Below are 16998 nucleotides of genomic sequence, written 5' to 3' on the forward strand. Positions count from 1 at the left end.
ATGAAGGATATGCTATGAGTACAATGAATGAATGAATGAATACCTGCTTGAAGAAGCAGTAAAGGTAAAGGGACCCCTGACCAGTTGTGGCCGACTCTGGGGTTGCAGCACTCATCTCGCTTTATTGGCCGAGGGAGCCGGCGTACAGCTTCCGGATCTTGTGGCCAGCATGACTAAGCCGCTTCTGGCGAACCAGAGCAGCGCACGGAAACACCGTTTACCTTCCTGCTGGAGCGGTGCCTATTTATCTACTTGCACTTTGACGTGCTTTCGAACTGCTAGGTTGGCAGGAGCTGGGACCGAGCAACGGGAGCTCACCCCGTTGCGGGGATTCGAACCGCCAATCTTCTGATCGGCAAGTCCTAGGCTCTGTGGTTTAACCCACAGCGCCATCCACGTCCCTTCTGAAGAAGCAGTACCATCTGCTTAATATTCCTCTCCTTGAGGTAGGGTCTGGCTTAGGGAAAGGCGACCTAGCTATGATTTGTCATGGTATCTATAACACATAACATGTTGTTAGGCAAGAAAGCAGGACATAGGATTATATCCAACTAAGTTCTACTCAAAGTAGATCCACTGAAAAGAATAAACCTAAGTTAGTCATGTCCGTTAACTTCACTGGGTTTACTCTGAGTAGGACTAGCATTGGCAACAACCAGGGACGCAGGTGCGCTGTGGTCTAAACCACTGAGCCTCTTGGGCTTGCCAGTCAGAAGGTTGGCGGTTCAAATCCCCGCGATGGGGTGAGCTCCCGTTGCTCGGTCCCAGCTCCTGCCAACCTAGCAGTTTGAAAGCACGCCAGTGCAAGTAGATAAATAGGTACCGCTGCAGCTGGAAGGTAAATTGTGTTTCCATGCTCTCTGGTTTCTGTTGCGCCAGTTTAGTCATGCTGGCCACATGACCTGGAAAGCTGTCTGTGGACAAATGCCGCCTCCCTCTGCCTGAAGGCGAGATGCAAAACTCTGCAAATAGCCATTAAAATAATAACAATAAAAATTAAACAGCTGCAAAAAGCCTGCTGGCATCTAAAGTTCTGCCAAAAGACATGGGAAAGCCAAAAGCAAGGATGGCTGCTGTGTTTCTGCTGAAAGATTGGAACATGCAACACTCAAAGCCTGGCTTCTAGCTGTGGCCTTTGGCCCCTGTATCACTAGGGACAATGGTGCTTCTACAGATGATTTCAGCGATTGAGCTGGGATATAATGGCTCAGGTGGTCCTTCAGGTACCATGGACCCAAATTCGCACAGGTTCATATTGTTGAACACCTTGACACCACCCTGATTTCTCCCCACCTCGCAATGCTTTTGTCTGAGCAAAACTCCCTGCTGCTTTCTGGTTAGGCTGTGACTTGTAAATATCTTGGCTTTTTGTGCTACTTTAAATACTGTCTTGAGATTTTTTTGTTAATGTGCTGAGGAGTTAAATGTAATAGAACCATCATTAACCAATTTTATTGAACTAATAACTCAGAAAGACCCTGCTCTTACCATTTGTAGCTGGGCTAACAACTTAGCCGTTTTTAGCACCCCAGTTAAACATACTCCTAATTAAGAACCAGGAGATATACATAAAGAGACTGATGTGAAGTCCTCTTTCAATTTTTCAAACTGTGAGAATACCTCTTCGAGTTTTATGGTGTTACAATCTCTGCTTGAACAATCTGCAGACAGAATGTAAAATTATGTGCTGAATTGTGTGTGCGTGTGTGTTTAATTACTGTTAGACTCAGGACAGACAGGAGCCTTTTTAAAATGCAAAAATTAAAACATGCTATAAATACAGTGGTGGAGGAAGAGGGATAGTATAGTATAACATCACCATACATCTTGAGGGCTTAAGAAAGCATTCGTTTTATTGTAGAATTTTAAAGAATTGATTGTTTTATTGCACTATATTATTCCTATGTCTGTTATTCCTAATTGTCATGGTGAGGCACCTTGAACACCTTATGGTGGAGGGGAAGAATGCAGGTGCTTATTTAATAAGTAAATAACATGCATTCAGCTTCTTTCAGAAGGTACTTCTTGCACCTGAACTAGCAGAAGCCAAAGCTAGCAGGGGAATATTATTACTATTATTATTATTATTATTATTATTATTATTACTAGTAGTAGTAGTAGTACTGCTACTACTATTACTACAGTACTACTACTACTTTTAAAAAATCACTGCCACTCCAGTGAACAGTAGAAGAGTTGATGTGAAAAAATTACTATTATTATTATTTCTTGAATTTATATACCCCCATATACCTGGAGGTCTTAGGGCGGTTCACAGAACTGTGTATTTCTATTCTTGCTCCCATAAGCTGGAGAAATGGTGCTGTGAGATACTTTCTCATATGCAAACATATTTATTACAAGCTACAGAGAGAATCTAGGCTCTCTTTGGATCAAGGGCAAATGGATCTTGTGAAAAATAGACAGGTGAAACAGTTTTAATGCCTCCGCTAATCCAGCCCATTGACCCTAAGGCAGCTTCCATTATTGGTCAACCTGCATTGACTTCCACCACCTGTGACATTGTGGGCAGAATGTATGGGATCAAAGATATTTGCCATATACTGAGACAGAGACAGGCCTTCCACAAAGGTCTGAAAGCCTACAAGTGTGATGGTGCAGGGCTAGACGATCGGATCTCAGCTTGCTGGGGAACTCATAGATGACTGACTCAGCCTATGTCAGAGCAGCACTGTGGCGATCACACAGGGTCCCCGGACGTTTGACGGTCTATTGATCCCTGTGCCACCACTGTGATTGCCTCCTCACTGCCACCAACCCGTTTCTCTCGGGTACACATGGAGTCCAGACAGTTGTTAACATTAACAAATAATCAAGTTTATTTTATAAGCATGAACAAGTTTATGGTTTCAGTTAATTTTTCTTGTCAGTGTCTTAATCTTAGTTTCTTTACTGACCTATACGTTCCTAACAACTTCAAACTGATTATCCCAACTATCTATCTGACTCCACCTAACAGTTCCTCTCACTCTCTCACAACACAACTCGACCAACCCACAGACTTATCCTCCCTCTTCCTTCTCCAACTCCCAACTCTCAACTGACTTTCTAACAACACCAACTCTAACTCTAACTCCTCCCCTTGGGTTCCCACTGGCCAATCACTTCACACTCATTTAACCCTTTCCTTTTGACCCAACTAGGAGACAAACGCCACAAGCACGCATACTAGAAAAAAATACCGATGCAATGGTCTTAGATGGTCATGTGACCCTGTACTAATAGGTGTGATTTTATGGACTTGGATTGATAGAAGGCTATCAATCAGTTAAAGATGGTTGAACTGATTAAATGTCTAGCATTTAACCAATCTGTCAGTTTGGATAACTGTCCAGAGGAATTACCAAGAGAGGCCCCCTTTGCTAATCTTAGCACCCTAGAAGGTTTGTAGGGAAGGAGGTAGTATTTGAGATACATTTTTCCGCCTTCCCACATCAGTTTGTAATTATGATGATTATTTTTATTTCTTTTTTTAAAAAAGTCATTGTGAAAATTCAGCAACATTTTAGTGGGAATTTTGCAAAGCAATTCCGTTTTATATAATACATTTTGGGCTGGAGTACTGCATTGCAAGATGACAAGGATGGCTGTGTTGAAGTCCACATATTGTTTCAGAAAGTGTGAATTGGGTTAGGTTTGCCTGTAACTGTGAACTGAATCAAATTTCTCCCCATCCGTATTCAGAACACCACAAGAAACTTACCAAGGGATGAATGAGTCACTCTGTTTCCAGTCTGTGCCACCTTTACAGGTCTTCTCTTAGAAGTTCATTCCATCCCATTTCCGTATCAATCTCCAATTTAGAAAGCAATGAAAAAATGTGCATAAGTCTTTAAATATGCATTTTAAACATATTTTCTCCAAAAATGCACTTTTCTAGATGTATTTTTTCTCAAAATTTGTATTTATAAATGCATTTTGATGTGCTTCTTGAGTTGGTAAGTTCTATATAATGTTCAGAGAAATGTGAAATCCCTGGAAGATATGGATCAGAGCCGATCGTATTCAGATTTGCAAAGACAGAATTCCTCAATCGCTGCTGATGGTGGATCCACAATCTGGGTTACGTGATGGAAGAATCTGACAGCGGCTTTCCTACACACTTGCTGATTTGCTTGCTGTATTTTTTAAAAATCTGCCCTGAAGATTTGTTGACCATTTCTTCCTAATTCTCACACACCCAAATCGAAGTGGGGTGTCTCTAAATTGTAACCAGTGAGAACAGCTGGAACCAAAAATAGCTGTCGATTGAGAGAGAACTCTTGCTTGCACAGAGCAGCCTGGTATTCTGCCTGTTTACATTATTTTGGCTCTTAAAACCACTTTAGCCATGGGTCAGGATGTGTTTCCATCTTGTAATCTCTGCTGTCAAGTAAACAGGACATGGAGGAAAGCTTCTTGTTAATGCAGAAGCAGAAAAAAAAAACTTTTACAGGGTGCATGTCGTTTGAGCCTTTAACCTCACATTGACCATCCAAATTGCATTTGTCTGACACAACTATGATGTTCTTGCGGGGCGGGGGGGGGGGTTTGAAGTGATACCACATGGGCTGCTACTTCAGAAAATCCAGTTGCAAAGAAGTTCCTGTTTGTACTTGAATTGGTTTCAAAGCTTGTTTTGGGAATGTAATTTACCTAGAAGAGCAGGAATGCAGCTTTGCATCAGAGGGGCAAGAGAAGCTGTTAAACTCTGTGGAGTTAAAGAAGTTTTCCTCTCCTCATCTCTGTTCCCATCCGCTTCAGGCACAGAGTGGTGACAGGTTGAAAAATGGACCGTTGCATAGCTGAGATAACTAACTGGGGCCAGAGACGTCCCATTTGCCCTGTCCTGCTACAGAAGATTATGGATCGTGTACTGTGCAAACCAATTGAGAATTTCCTTTTTGTCTTGGCAACTTTTGGTATTCCCCAAGTCTTGAGTTGTGGGCCAGATGCACAGATGTCCGTACGTTTCTGAGCACAATTCAAAGTGTTGGTGCTGACCTTTAAAGCCCTAAACAGCCTCGGTCCAGTATACCTAAAGGAGCGTCTCCACCTCCATTGTTCTGCCCGGACATTGAGGTCCAGCGCCGAGGGCCTTCTGGCAATTCCCTCGCTATGAGAAGCCAAGTTACAGGGAACCAGGCAGAGGGCCTTCTTGGTAGTGGCACCCACCCTGTGGAACGCCCTCCCACCAGATGTCAAGGAAATAAACAACTACCAGACTTTTAGAAGATATCTGAAGGCAGCCCTGTTTAGGGAAGCTTTTAATGTTTAATAGACTATTGCAATTTAATATTTTGTTGGAAGCCATCCAGAGCGGCCGGGGAAATCAAGCCAGATGGGCGGGATATAAATAATAAATTATTATTATTATTATTATTATTATTATTATTATTATTATTTGCGTGGAGAACCTTAGTGTGTGAACCAAGATCCCCTAGGAAACAGCTGCTGCTTCACAGCAGTTGTTCCCACGACTGCCTGTAGTTGAAAAAACACAGCTGGAATTGTGGAAGCAGGAAGTTCTCCCTGTCTCTGGGAAGAGCATGGTTCACAACCTGTATTTCTCCCTGCAAGCGCATCCACCAGAACAGCCTGCATCCGAGTCTTTTAATCTGAGTCATCAAGAGAAACAGCAGTCACTTCTTGTCTCCTGAACAAAAATATGTATTTATTTTATTTTTGTGAAGAGTGCTATTCTCAAATGCATTGGGCATACCCAGTAGACAATTGCAAGTACTTTTTATAAATAATACCATTTTTCCAGTACTTTGTGAGTTTAATGTTTTGGCCGGGGGTGGGAAGTGATACTGTCCCCCTCTTTTGGGGTTGAATTGCAGTCTCCCCTCCCCATGTTTAGCTACAAAAGTAACTTTAACCCTGAAACCTGACATTTAATCAGAATATTTAGCATACTTGGAACAAATAGTTGTTGATGATGCAGGAAAAATCAGGGAGAGAGCAAAAATGCTTATCATTTCCAGTGACAACAGGAGACCTCATACAAAAAACACTTGAGCTAGCAGGAGTTCCATTGCATTTCATGGAAAGCGAAGAGAGGGAGGGGGATATCTTGCAAGTTCAGAAAATAACTCATCAAAATAAAACAGGAAGAGAGGCAGCAAACAGAAAAGAGAGAATGAAGAAGAATGAAACAGGGCTGTCACCAGATTAAAGAAACCTTAGGGTGAAACTGTAAGGTAAAGGTAAAGGGACCCCTGACCATTAGGTCCAGTCGTGACCGACTCTGGAGTTGCGGTGCTCATCTCACTTTATTGGCCAAGGGAGCCGGCGTACAACTTCCGGGTCATGTGGCCAGCATGACTAAGCCGCTTCTGGCGAACCAGGGCAGCGCATGGAAACACCGTTTACCTTCCTGCCGGAGCGGTACCTATTTATCTACTTGCACTTTGACATGCTTTCGAACTGCTAGGTTGGCAGGAGCAGGGACCGTGCAACGGGAGCTCACCCCGTCGCGGGGATTCGAACCGCCGACCTTCTGATCGGCAAGTCCTAGACTCTGTGGTTTAACCCACAGCGCCACCCGCGTCCCAGGGTGAAACTGTACATTGCACTTAATCCACGCGGCTACATGTCTTTCTTTTCCTTAGATTAATAGCAACTGCAGCAAGGGGTGGTGGTATCAAGATCACAACATGTAGGGAGGGGAAGTCAATCCTTCCCTATCCCAGCCACAACCTCCCTTCCCCACATTGCTCCTGTAGCTTAGCAAAAAGGAGAAAAAAAGAAGAAAAATCCATTTGTGCGAAGTCGGCATCACTGCACACAATATATGGGGCATTACAAGTAAACTTAGTTGGCTGGTGGTTTAAGTTTTAGTGGCTCAGTAAATCAAATGATTAAATTTTCATCAGTGGGATTATGTATAAAATAGTAGGTCTGAAGCTGAGGGCGTATTTCCTTTTTGGGGCATATGTGGGGTGTCGCAAGAGGCATCCCAAAAACACATCCCCCAAACCTAGTTTCTCAAACGGGAAAGACTGTGTTCTAAGAAGGAGTTGGTTATCTTCTGCTGGAGGAGAGATCATTAAGAGGCAATATAAATGTCACCCTGACAGAGACACACGCCCGACTGGCATGTTCTCTCCCTCCTGGTCGAACATTTGGGAGCTTCAAAAGCTTTCTTCTGCCTGAACATCACAGCGACCAATGCCAACAGACATCAGCACACTTAGGGACCCGCAGAGTCTTCACAGCTTGTGTAACAGACCTCAGCAACTCAGCATTTTGGCTAATCTATGTTTAGCGGGTGGCACTGTGGGTTAAACCACAGAGCCTAGGGCTTGCCGATCAGAAAGTTGGCGGCTCGAATCCCCACGACGGGGTGAACTCCTGTTGCTCGGTCCCTGCTCCTGCCAACCTAGCAGTTCGAAAGCACGTCAAAGTGCAAGTAGATAAATAGGTACAGCTCCGGCAGGAAGGTAAACAGCGTTTCCGTGTGCTGCTCTGGTTCTCCAGAAGTGGCTTAGTCATGCTGGCCACATGACCCGAAAGCTGTACACTGGCTCCCTCGGCCAGTAAAGCGAGATGAGCACCGCAACCCCAGAGTTGGTCATGACTGGACCTAATAGTCAGGGGTCCCTTTACCTTTACCTTTATTTACATACAAACACCCACGGAGCACTGCAACATGGCTCCCTCTCTCTCTAGCATCAGACAGCAAAGAGAATGAACAAAGGACAATAGTCCTACTTCACGGAACACAGTAACACAAACACCCTGTTTCTGTCACTTCCCACTCTGTGGAGTCAAAACATACACCGTCATGTGATGGACAACAATCCCATAACTGCAGTCACGGAGTAGGAATTCTAACGATAACAGCCCTCTTCAGATATTTGGAGGGCATAGATAGCACAGCAAATTTGCTTTCTGTTGCTCCAGAGAGCAGAGCCCAAGCCAATAGGTTAAATTATGAGACAGGAGACTTTGGTGAAACATCTGCATTGGCTGCATCAAGCCAGGTTTAAGACCCTTGTGATAATTTACAGAGTCCTGAACAGCTTTGGTCCAGGGTACCATAGGGATGGCCTGAACCCTTACACCCCTTTCTTGACCACATCAGCAAGTGTGTTGTTGGTTGTCACCCAGGTTGGCAAAATTCATAAACTGGCAATTAAGATCCTTCTGTGACTGATAGACTGATAGCATTTATATCCCCCCCCCCATTTCTCCAAGGAGCTCATCCAATGAGCTTCATAACTGACTGGGGATTTGAACCCTGTTCTCCCAGCCGCTAGTCTGACGCTCTAAACACCATACTACACTGTTAGTTGGTCTCTGATTTTTTATTTTTTATTTACTGTATGGTTTTGTGTACAGTTGTACCTTGGCTTCCGGACGCCTTGGGAGTCAAACATTCCGGCTCCTGAATGAACAAAAACTGGAAGTTAGTGTTCTGGTTTTCAAACCTTCTTTTGGAAGCCGAACATCCGACGGGGCTTCCACGGCTTCTGATTGGCTGCAGCAGCTTCCTGCAGCCAATCAGAAGCCGCACTTTGGTTTCTGAACGTTTTGGAAATTGAACGGACTTCCGGAACAGATTCCGTTCGACTTCCGAGGTGCGACTGTATCATTTTTGTGAGCTGCTCTGATTTTTTATTTGAACGGTGGTATATAAATATCTTTGTTAATAAATAAATTCCCCAAAAGCTGCTTGGGTGGAGAGGGTTAATTACAATTGTTTGTTACACACCTTGCTTTGTCCTTTCTTTTTTGCATGAATTTCTTTCTTCTCTCTATCTCCCTAGCTTTTGTATTTTTTGTTTTTTAGATCCTCTGAACTTGGAAGTATTCCTTTTCTCCCCCGCTTTCTTCCCCCCTCCCTCTTCATTTTGCCTGAACGTGCGTCTTTGTCTCTCTGCGATTCAGGGTATTAACATGAGAGTGATGGCATTAATATTGATGTGGACCTCCCTTAGTAGAAGCTTCATTTCTGAGAGTGCCAGCAGCATATAAATAGTATTACTGGGTAATTAGCGAGCATCAAGCTGTGCTCTGATTTATCAGGATTTTATGTTTCACTTTTCTTGCCTCATCTAGCTTGTATTGGGTTTCCATTCCCAGATTGTGCCTAGAGAAACACTGAGCTGAACAGAACAGAAATGGATGAGAACAATTTGGGAGCAATGACATGTTCTTGCTTGGCTCCTGTTTTCACCCCAATAGATCAGCTCCCATCAACTCTCAACAGCATGGCCAGTGGCCAGGGATGATGGGAGTTGTAGTTGTAGCAGCATCTGGACAGCCACAGCTTAGCCATTCTACAACAGAGATTATGCTTCTGTACAGAATGCAGCTGCTGGAACGCCAACTGGGACTGGGTGTTGTGGAATCATAAAATCATGAGTTGGAAGGGTCCCGCAAGGATCATCTAGTCCAACCCCATGCAATGCAGGAATGTGCAACTTTCCCTTATGGGTATTGAACCTGCAACCTTGGCATTATCAGTTGTTGTTGTTGTTTAGTCGTTTAGTCGTGTCCAACTCTTTGTGACCCCATGGACCAGAGCACTCCAGGCACTTCTGTCTTCCACTGCCTCCCGCAGTTTAGTCAAACTCATGCTGGTAGCTACACTATCCAGCCATCTCATCCTCTGTCGTCCCCTTCTCCTCGTGCCCTCAATCTTTCCCAACATCAGGGTCTTTTCCAGGGAGTCTTCTCTTCTCATGAGGTGGCCAAAGTATTGGAGTCTCAGCTTCATGACCTGTCCTTCCAGTGAGCACTCAGGGCTGATTTCCTTAAGAATGGAGAGGTTTGATCTTCTTGCAGTCCATGGTACTCTCAAGAGTCTCCTCCAGCACCATAATTCAAAAGCATCAATTCTTCAGCGACCAGCCCTCTTTATGGTCCAGCTCTCACTCATTATCAGTACCACACTCTAACCGACTGAGATACCCAGAAATACATTTAACTGCTGCAAGAGATGCACTGACTTCCAGTCCATTTCTGAGTAGGGATGGCAGAGAATTTTGATTCAGCTTGCATTTAAAGGCAGAGCTGCTTAATTTGCACTTTCCAAAACAATGCACAATTTGAAACCCAGCCATTCATGGAAATTCACCCTTCTCTGAATTTTGCGGTGAAGTTTTCCAGCCGAATTTTGTGTGCCAATATATATACCAGAGTAAAATGTGCATAGAATTGCATATGCTATTTATTTCTTTTTATTTCATGAAATTTATACCTGCTTAATTGTAAAAACTCATAAAGGGATTTTTCCAGAAAGCATAATATTAGTAAATGTAACTTACAAAAATCCATTATATTTGCGGAAAGTACATTGCAAAAATGTTTGTATTTGGAGCGACACCTTCATTCTCTTAATTTTGGTGCTAAGCAAAGGCCTTTAATTTCCCCCAGGCCTTTTATAACTTTTCAAAATTGAGCTTTTCTGCTGCTTTCGGGTGCTTTTTCCATTGAATTGTTGGATTCCTCTCTCTCCTAAGATGCCCTGGAATCTTTGAAGGGTGGTCTATAAATCTGTTATATACAATATTATTAGAAAGGAAAACTTCTGGATCTATCAATCTGTTTAAATATTTATCAACTGCACTTTAATATAAAACATCACAAGGCAGTATACAACCTAAAAAGCACAGCAAAGCATCTCAGGTGAAAATACAGTTTTTAGAAGATGTTTGAAAAAGAGCAGAGAGTACTCCTGCTAATTTTGGCCTATAGATCCAAGACCTAAAAGTACAAGGATTTTATGTGGAAGACAAAACTCTGAAAAACAAAACAAAATAAAACCTAGCTTCTGATTTTTCAGAAAAGAGCTCTATTTTTGCACATGCCATGTTCCTTAGAATCATTCCATCCTGGGTGCTCATAAAACTAGAGGGGGTTTCACACATGTTGAATGAACCTGGGGGGGGGGAGTTCTGGGGGCCATGCAGTCACCCACCACTGTCTGGGCTGTTGCCATAACCATACACCCTTGACATTTGCACACCCTTTGGATATTGAAAGCCATTCTACTTCTATATGTTATGTCAAAAGTTCATTTCTTCACTGCCTATTAGCCAAAAAGGCCCCCAAGGCACCTCACAAGGAATAATACAAAGGATAATTCAGGCAAAATAAATAAAAAATAGCATGGAAAAAAATTAAAACAAAATCTAAAATGCATTCATATTCTTGCCGAAAGGAAGTACCCAGCAAGATATCAGAGACTGCAGGAGCAGTTCCTCCCAGTTTCCCTTTTTTAAGGGAAATTCCCTTATTCCAAATAGGATTCCTCGCAAGAAAAGGGAAAAGTTGACAGCTATGGTTCCTCCTTATAAGAAACCCAGGTAGGGGTGATGAGGTGGCAGGGCAGAAAGTAGCCTCTTGATGGACCCAGCACAATTTCTTGTAGCAACCTGAAGTTTGTGGGCAGAGCTCCTACACAAGAGGAAGCACCTTACTAGAGAGGAGCCATCATTGTATGGAGAAGCCATACCGTTATGTCTGTGCAGACATCAGGGAAACACAGAAGCAGCAGTGGGTGGCACTAGGCAACATTGCTACACATTTCAGTGTGTAGAGGGACCCCACACTGTCGTGAACCCACCACTGTCGTGTCCCATGGCTTTCATTCGAAACCCCGGCTGTTTTACTGAAGAGGGCAGAAGTTGAAATGTTTTAACTAATCAAATCCATATAATATTTTTTGTATAGAACAATGAGAGTCATGAAGTTGGATGCCAGAATGCTGTGTTGTTATGATGATGCTGTATATTATGATTTTGTTGCATGCCACCCTAATTTCCAAGGTGTGTGAGATTCCAGGGGTTGATTACCCGGGGTTCGTGTTTCCTTTTGGAATGAGGCACAGCAGAGACTGTGGTGTCTTTATGAAATATGGTTTATTTACACACATATATACTACCTGAGCCTATGATGGAGGGGTTCACAGCATTAATACCCCAAAAGGGTCTTGTTCCTCCTGTAGCTACAGCCTTGGATTCAAACAGACATCAAACATTGCTCTGACCTTCTCTCCAGCTTGCTCTGCTCTCAACTTTGTCTTTTTCTTTCTAACTATCACAAGTTGGCCATTTGTTGTCTCACACGGAGCCCCTTTCCTTTGTTCCCCTTAATAGCCCATCACTCTGGCAATCACCTCATCAGACTTATATTTTAACACTTGCTGGATCCAGGAGCTAGAAGTGTCTTGGCCATGGGTAAGCAAACTAAGGCCTGGGGGGCCGGATCCAGCCCAATTGCCTTCTAAATCAGGCCCGTGGATGGTCCGTGAATCAGTGTGTTTTTACTTGAGTAGAATGTGTCCTTTTATTTAAAATGCATCTCTGGATTATTTGTGGGGCAGTTCTTTTCTCTTTTTTTCAAAATATAGTCTGGCCCCCCAGAAGGTCTGAGGGACAGTGGACCGGCCCCCTGCTGAAAAAGTTTGCTGACCCCTGGTCTTGGCATACAGCCTATATCCCCCCTTAAGCTCACAACACTATGATAAACACAACATTTTAACATTCTTCATTTTATCTTGCGTTTTATGTGATTCATTTTATGATTGATATTGTATACCATGCTGCAGTCTGTTGGACAGATGATGAGGTCGTGTTTATATGTGTGTATGTACAGTGGTACCTCGGGTTACATACACTTCAGGTTACAGACACTTCAGGTTACAGACTCCACTAACCCAGAAATAGTACCTCGGGTTAAGAACTTTGCTTCAGGATGAGAACAGAAATCGTGCTCCAGTGGTGCGGCGGCAGCGGGAAGCCCCATTAGCTAAAGTGGTACCTCAGGTTAGGAACGGACCTCCAGAACGAATTAAGTTCTTAAGCCGAGGTACCACTGTACATACACAAAGAGAGAACTTCTAGTGACCGTTGTACCTAACCTGATGGCTTTAGTCATTCTCAATGCTTGCCCTTAAACAGACTTCCCTCCATTGCTAATTTCAAAGACGCATCGCATTGAACATCACAAGGTATAGGATTTCATGTAGCACTAAACATACCTATCCAAAAGTTTCCAACCACTTGTTTTTGTCCTATTAATATTCCTTGGTGCAAATGCATCCCTTCACTAACAAACCCCAGGGTGGAGCGTAAGGCTCTCCCTAGAGCTGCTGTCAAGCTTCCAAACAGTTCAGACTTCCCAGTCGCTTACTAACTTGAGCCGCTGGTAGGAAGCTGAAACCAAAGATGTACAGATCAGATAACACCAGCCTGAGATTTGGTCTAATCCTGCAGGGCTCTTAACATTTTTGCTCCAGCAAGTATTATTTTGCTCCCTTAGCTCCTGTGTCTAGGCAATCACAAGTTCCGTCTGACGCTGTTTACCCGTGGCATGAAGCACAAACGAATTATGCTGCTTCCAATGCTTTTCAAAGAAGGAGAGAGTTTGATATGTGGAGGGCTGTTGGAAGTGTGAATCCAGCTCCTGACCTGTACCCACAACTCACAGATTATGTATGGTTAGCTCTGCCTCTTTCTCAGTGAGAGATCTTGAGGTTTTATCCAGGTGCTCCATTGGCATTCCATGAAATTGTATTAGTGCTTTTCCCACAGTGGCCAAGCAGATGCAAGCAGGACCTGGGCACAAAGGCACCATCCCCTCCTATGGCTTCCAGTGTCAGGAGCTCGTCCTACTCTCGAGTAGGACCCTGGCAGAGACACATGCCTGACTGGCATGTTCCCTCCCTCCTGGTCGATTGTTCGGGAGCTTCAAAAGCTTTCTTCTTCCCAAACAGCACAGTGACCCGTGCCAACGGACACCGGCACACTTAGGGATCTGCAGAGTCTTTGCAGCTTGCATAACAGACCTCAACAACTCAGCATTTTGGCTAATCTACGTTTATTGACATATAAACACACACAGAGCACTGCAACACGGCTCACTCTCTCTCTAGAATCAGACAGCAAAGAGAAAGAGCAAAGGACAATAGTCCAACTTCACGAAACACAGTAACACAAACATCCTGTCTCCGTCACTTCCTACTCTGTGGAATGAAAACATACACCATCATGTGATAGACAACAATCCCATGACTGCAATCACGGAGCAGGAATTCTAACATCCAGGACCTGCTATTCAGAAGCATTACAGCCTCTGACCATGAATGTAGAGTCTAGCCATCATGGCTAGTGGCTATTGACAACCTTATTCTCCATGATTCAGTTACAGATAGGTAGCCGTGTTGGTCTGCCATAGTCAAAACAAAAAAAAATTTTCCTTCCAGTAGCACCTTAAAGACCAACTAAGTTAGTTCTTGGTATGAGCTTTCGTGTGCATGCACACTTCTTCAGAACTTTATTCTCCATGAATTCATCTACTCTTTAAAACCTTCTCTGTTGGCAGCCATCACTGCCTCCTTTGGGAGTGAGTTCTGTAGTTTAACTATGTGCTTCATGAAGAAGCACTTCTTTTGTCTGTACAGTCAAGTCTTAGCTTACACAGGGGTTATGTTCTGGGGACAGTTCATAAAGCCAAAATCCCCATATAGTCAAAACACACTTTCCCAGGGTCACTGCACACTCTTCTTGTGCACCTCCAGATACTCTTCCCAGGTGAGTGCAGTGGGTGGTGGGATTGCCAACTAACCCCCGCCCCTGGGATGACTGACCCTTTTTCATTTTAACTTTTTTTCAGCCAGGTGTGTAAAGCTGAATTCACTAAAGTTAAATGCACTTACGCTGCAAGTCAACTGCACTGAATTTTCAAACATTCAGCTTCACTGGTTATCCACAAGTTCTAGTGCTGTTTCTTACTTAAAATTTATGACAAAGCTAAATACAAACACATACTCTCTGAATACACATGAGGAAAATATAAGATCAGAATGAACAATAGCCAAAATCAAATTAAGTTTATAATTATATAAAAATGCACAGACATTACTAATTTCTCCGAATAATTTTGTATTTGGAAGGTATAAGAAAGCAGAAAGGTTGATTATTCATATGCAACATAAAATTCCACCACTCTGCTAAGTAGTTCTCCTTGCCCTCTTTAACATGCACAAATAGTAAGTTTCTCAGAAGTTGCTATAAATAAAGCTTGTGTATGCCAGTTTATCTAAAGTAATTGATGGAACAGTTTTCCATCCCTGTGAAATATCTAGGCGTGCTGCTACCATCAAATAAATAATTATGGGTCTGCAAACAGTACCAGCATTTTCTCCTATCAAATACAGAGAATAAGCATAACCTAGGATCTAGAGCCACTGTGTCTTCTGCGATGACATTAATCTCCATGACCACTTGTTCCCAAAAGGCTTTTACTGTTGGACGGGTCCATCAGAGGAGCCAGTAAGTGGTTTTCCCAAGTGGTGTTTTCACCAGCACAAAGCATTACCATGTGTCGGTGGCAAAGTTCATCAGCTATTGTAGAAGATGCAGGTTGATGGACTACGCAGGGCTATTTTGGTAGCAATGCTTGGATTGTGAGTTCAGTGGCCTTTGGTTCGTGTAGTTTTCTCTGTTTGCCCTTTCTCCATAGTCACTTAATGCAATCAAATGCAAAATGATTTTCCTTTCAAATAAAAAGAGGGAAAAAGGCGAAATGGAGGTGATGGTTCTTTAATACAAGCTCCTCTATTTCTCATAATTTTGCAGTGGTAGCAGATTCATATTTAAATGCCATGTGAATAATTTAGAAATATTTTACATCTTTTATACATCTGGAATTCAATGTAAAACAGCTCTTGTGTAAGAGGAGCCAGTAAAATCAGGAATGAAAGCTTCTGAAATGCTGAAATTGGACAGGATTTTATAGGCCAAATTTTGAAATGTGAGGTAAGGCAAAGGGGTACAAAACTACAAAGGAATTATTTATTGTGAAGGCATGGGGGAGAACCAGGAATTAGAGTTGGAGTGCGGCTTAGAGAAATCACACAGCAGGCTATAGCCAGCACTAGTTTTGCTCAGAGAGTAGACCTACTAAAATAAATAGGCATGGCTAACTTAGGTCCATTAATTCCTATGGTTGTGCTGTGAGTAGAAGTTAGTTGGATGCAGCGCAGAGACAGCTGGTGACGTGATAACTCACCATCCCTGGGGCCATATCTTCTAGCACCTATCATGTCAACATTTCTACACTATCACAACCAGTTGGTTGATGCGTCCTGGAAAACGCTGTGCGTCAGGTACCATAAGATGAACGTAGCAGGGCTAAGTCACTGCACGGAGGCCGTTCCCCTCGGATCTCCATATTATGTTTTTGACATGTGCTCTGGCTGTTAGACAATAGGCTTAATCTTGGTAGGCAAAAACCTTTTAAAGTTTAGACCTTGCTAATATAAATATTTTAACACATCATTAATGGCCAAGCGTGGGACTTTATAGGCCAGACGTCTTGTAAAGTACAAGAGGAGTTCCTAAAGTACACAGATTGCTGCTTTTTGTTCTACATGCCAGCAGAGGTTGGCTTATTATGTTGAAAACTTCACTTAGCAAGTGACACAACACATGCAGTCTGAAAGGAGGGATTTGCAAATCTGCCGATTCTGATGTTGTCCCAAGTTCTGATTATTTTCCAATCTTAAGTTCAGTCCACCACATTTTCATACCAGTTTGCATTTTTTACAAGAAGTATTTACGAAAATTCTACCAACATTTTAGTGTGGATGTTTGCCAATATACACATTCCTGTATATTATTTTGACTAATTTATCATTTATACATACACTCCACCCTAGTATTTTTGTAGATGGCTGGAGAACTGCTTTGCAAAATTCAGAGAACTGTAAGTTGCAAAGGATGGCTTCATTTCTGTTTATTGACTGAACAGAAATGTAGTTTTAATTCATCACATTTTGTCAGCCGTGTATGTATTGCTTTCATAGGATGTGTTTTGTTCAGCCAGCCTGTGTTCGTGTTCTTCATTGGATGCAGTTCAGCTAACCTAAATGCATCATGTTCATTCACCATACCGGATCAACTGACTGCTTGCAGTGGTTTCATTGGGAGGAGTTCACTGTGGGAGGAAAGCTATGCTGCCTTCAGAAGTGGATTGTGGCTG

General features: G+C 43.0%; 1 protein-coding gene across 10 annotated transcripts in view; it reads left to right on the forward strand.

The window, feature by feature from the left end:
• The window catches only part of PKNOX2 (PBX/knotted 1 homeobox 2), a 439557-nt gene that overhangs the window by 195479 nt on the left and 227080 nt on the right, over positions 1-16998 (forward strand). The window lies entirely within an intron of this gene.

This window comes from Podarcis raffonei, chromosome 15, assembly GCF_027172205.1.
Source record: "Podarcis raffonei isolate rPodRaf1 chromosome 15, rPodRaf1.pri, whole genome shotgun sequence".
Classification (NCBI taxonomy): domain Eukaryota; kingdom Metazoa; phylum Chordata; class Lepidosauria; order Squamata; family Lacertidae; genus Podarcis; species Podarcis raffonei.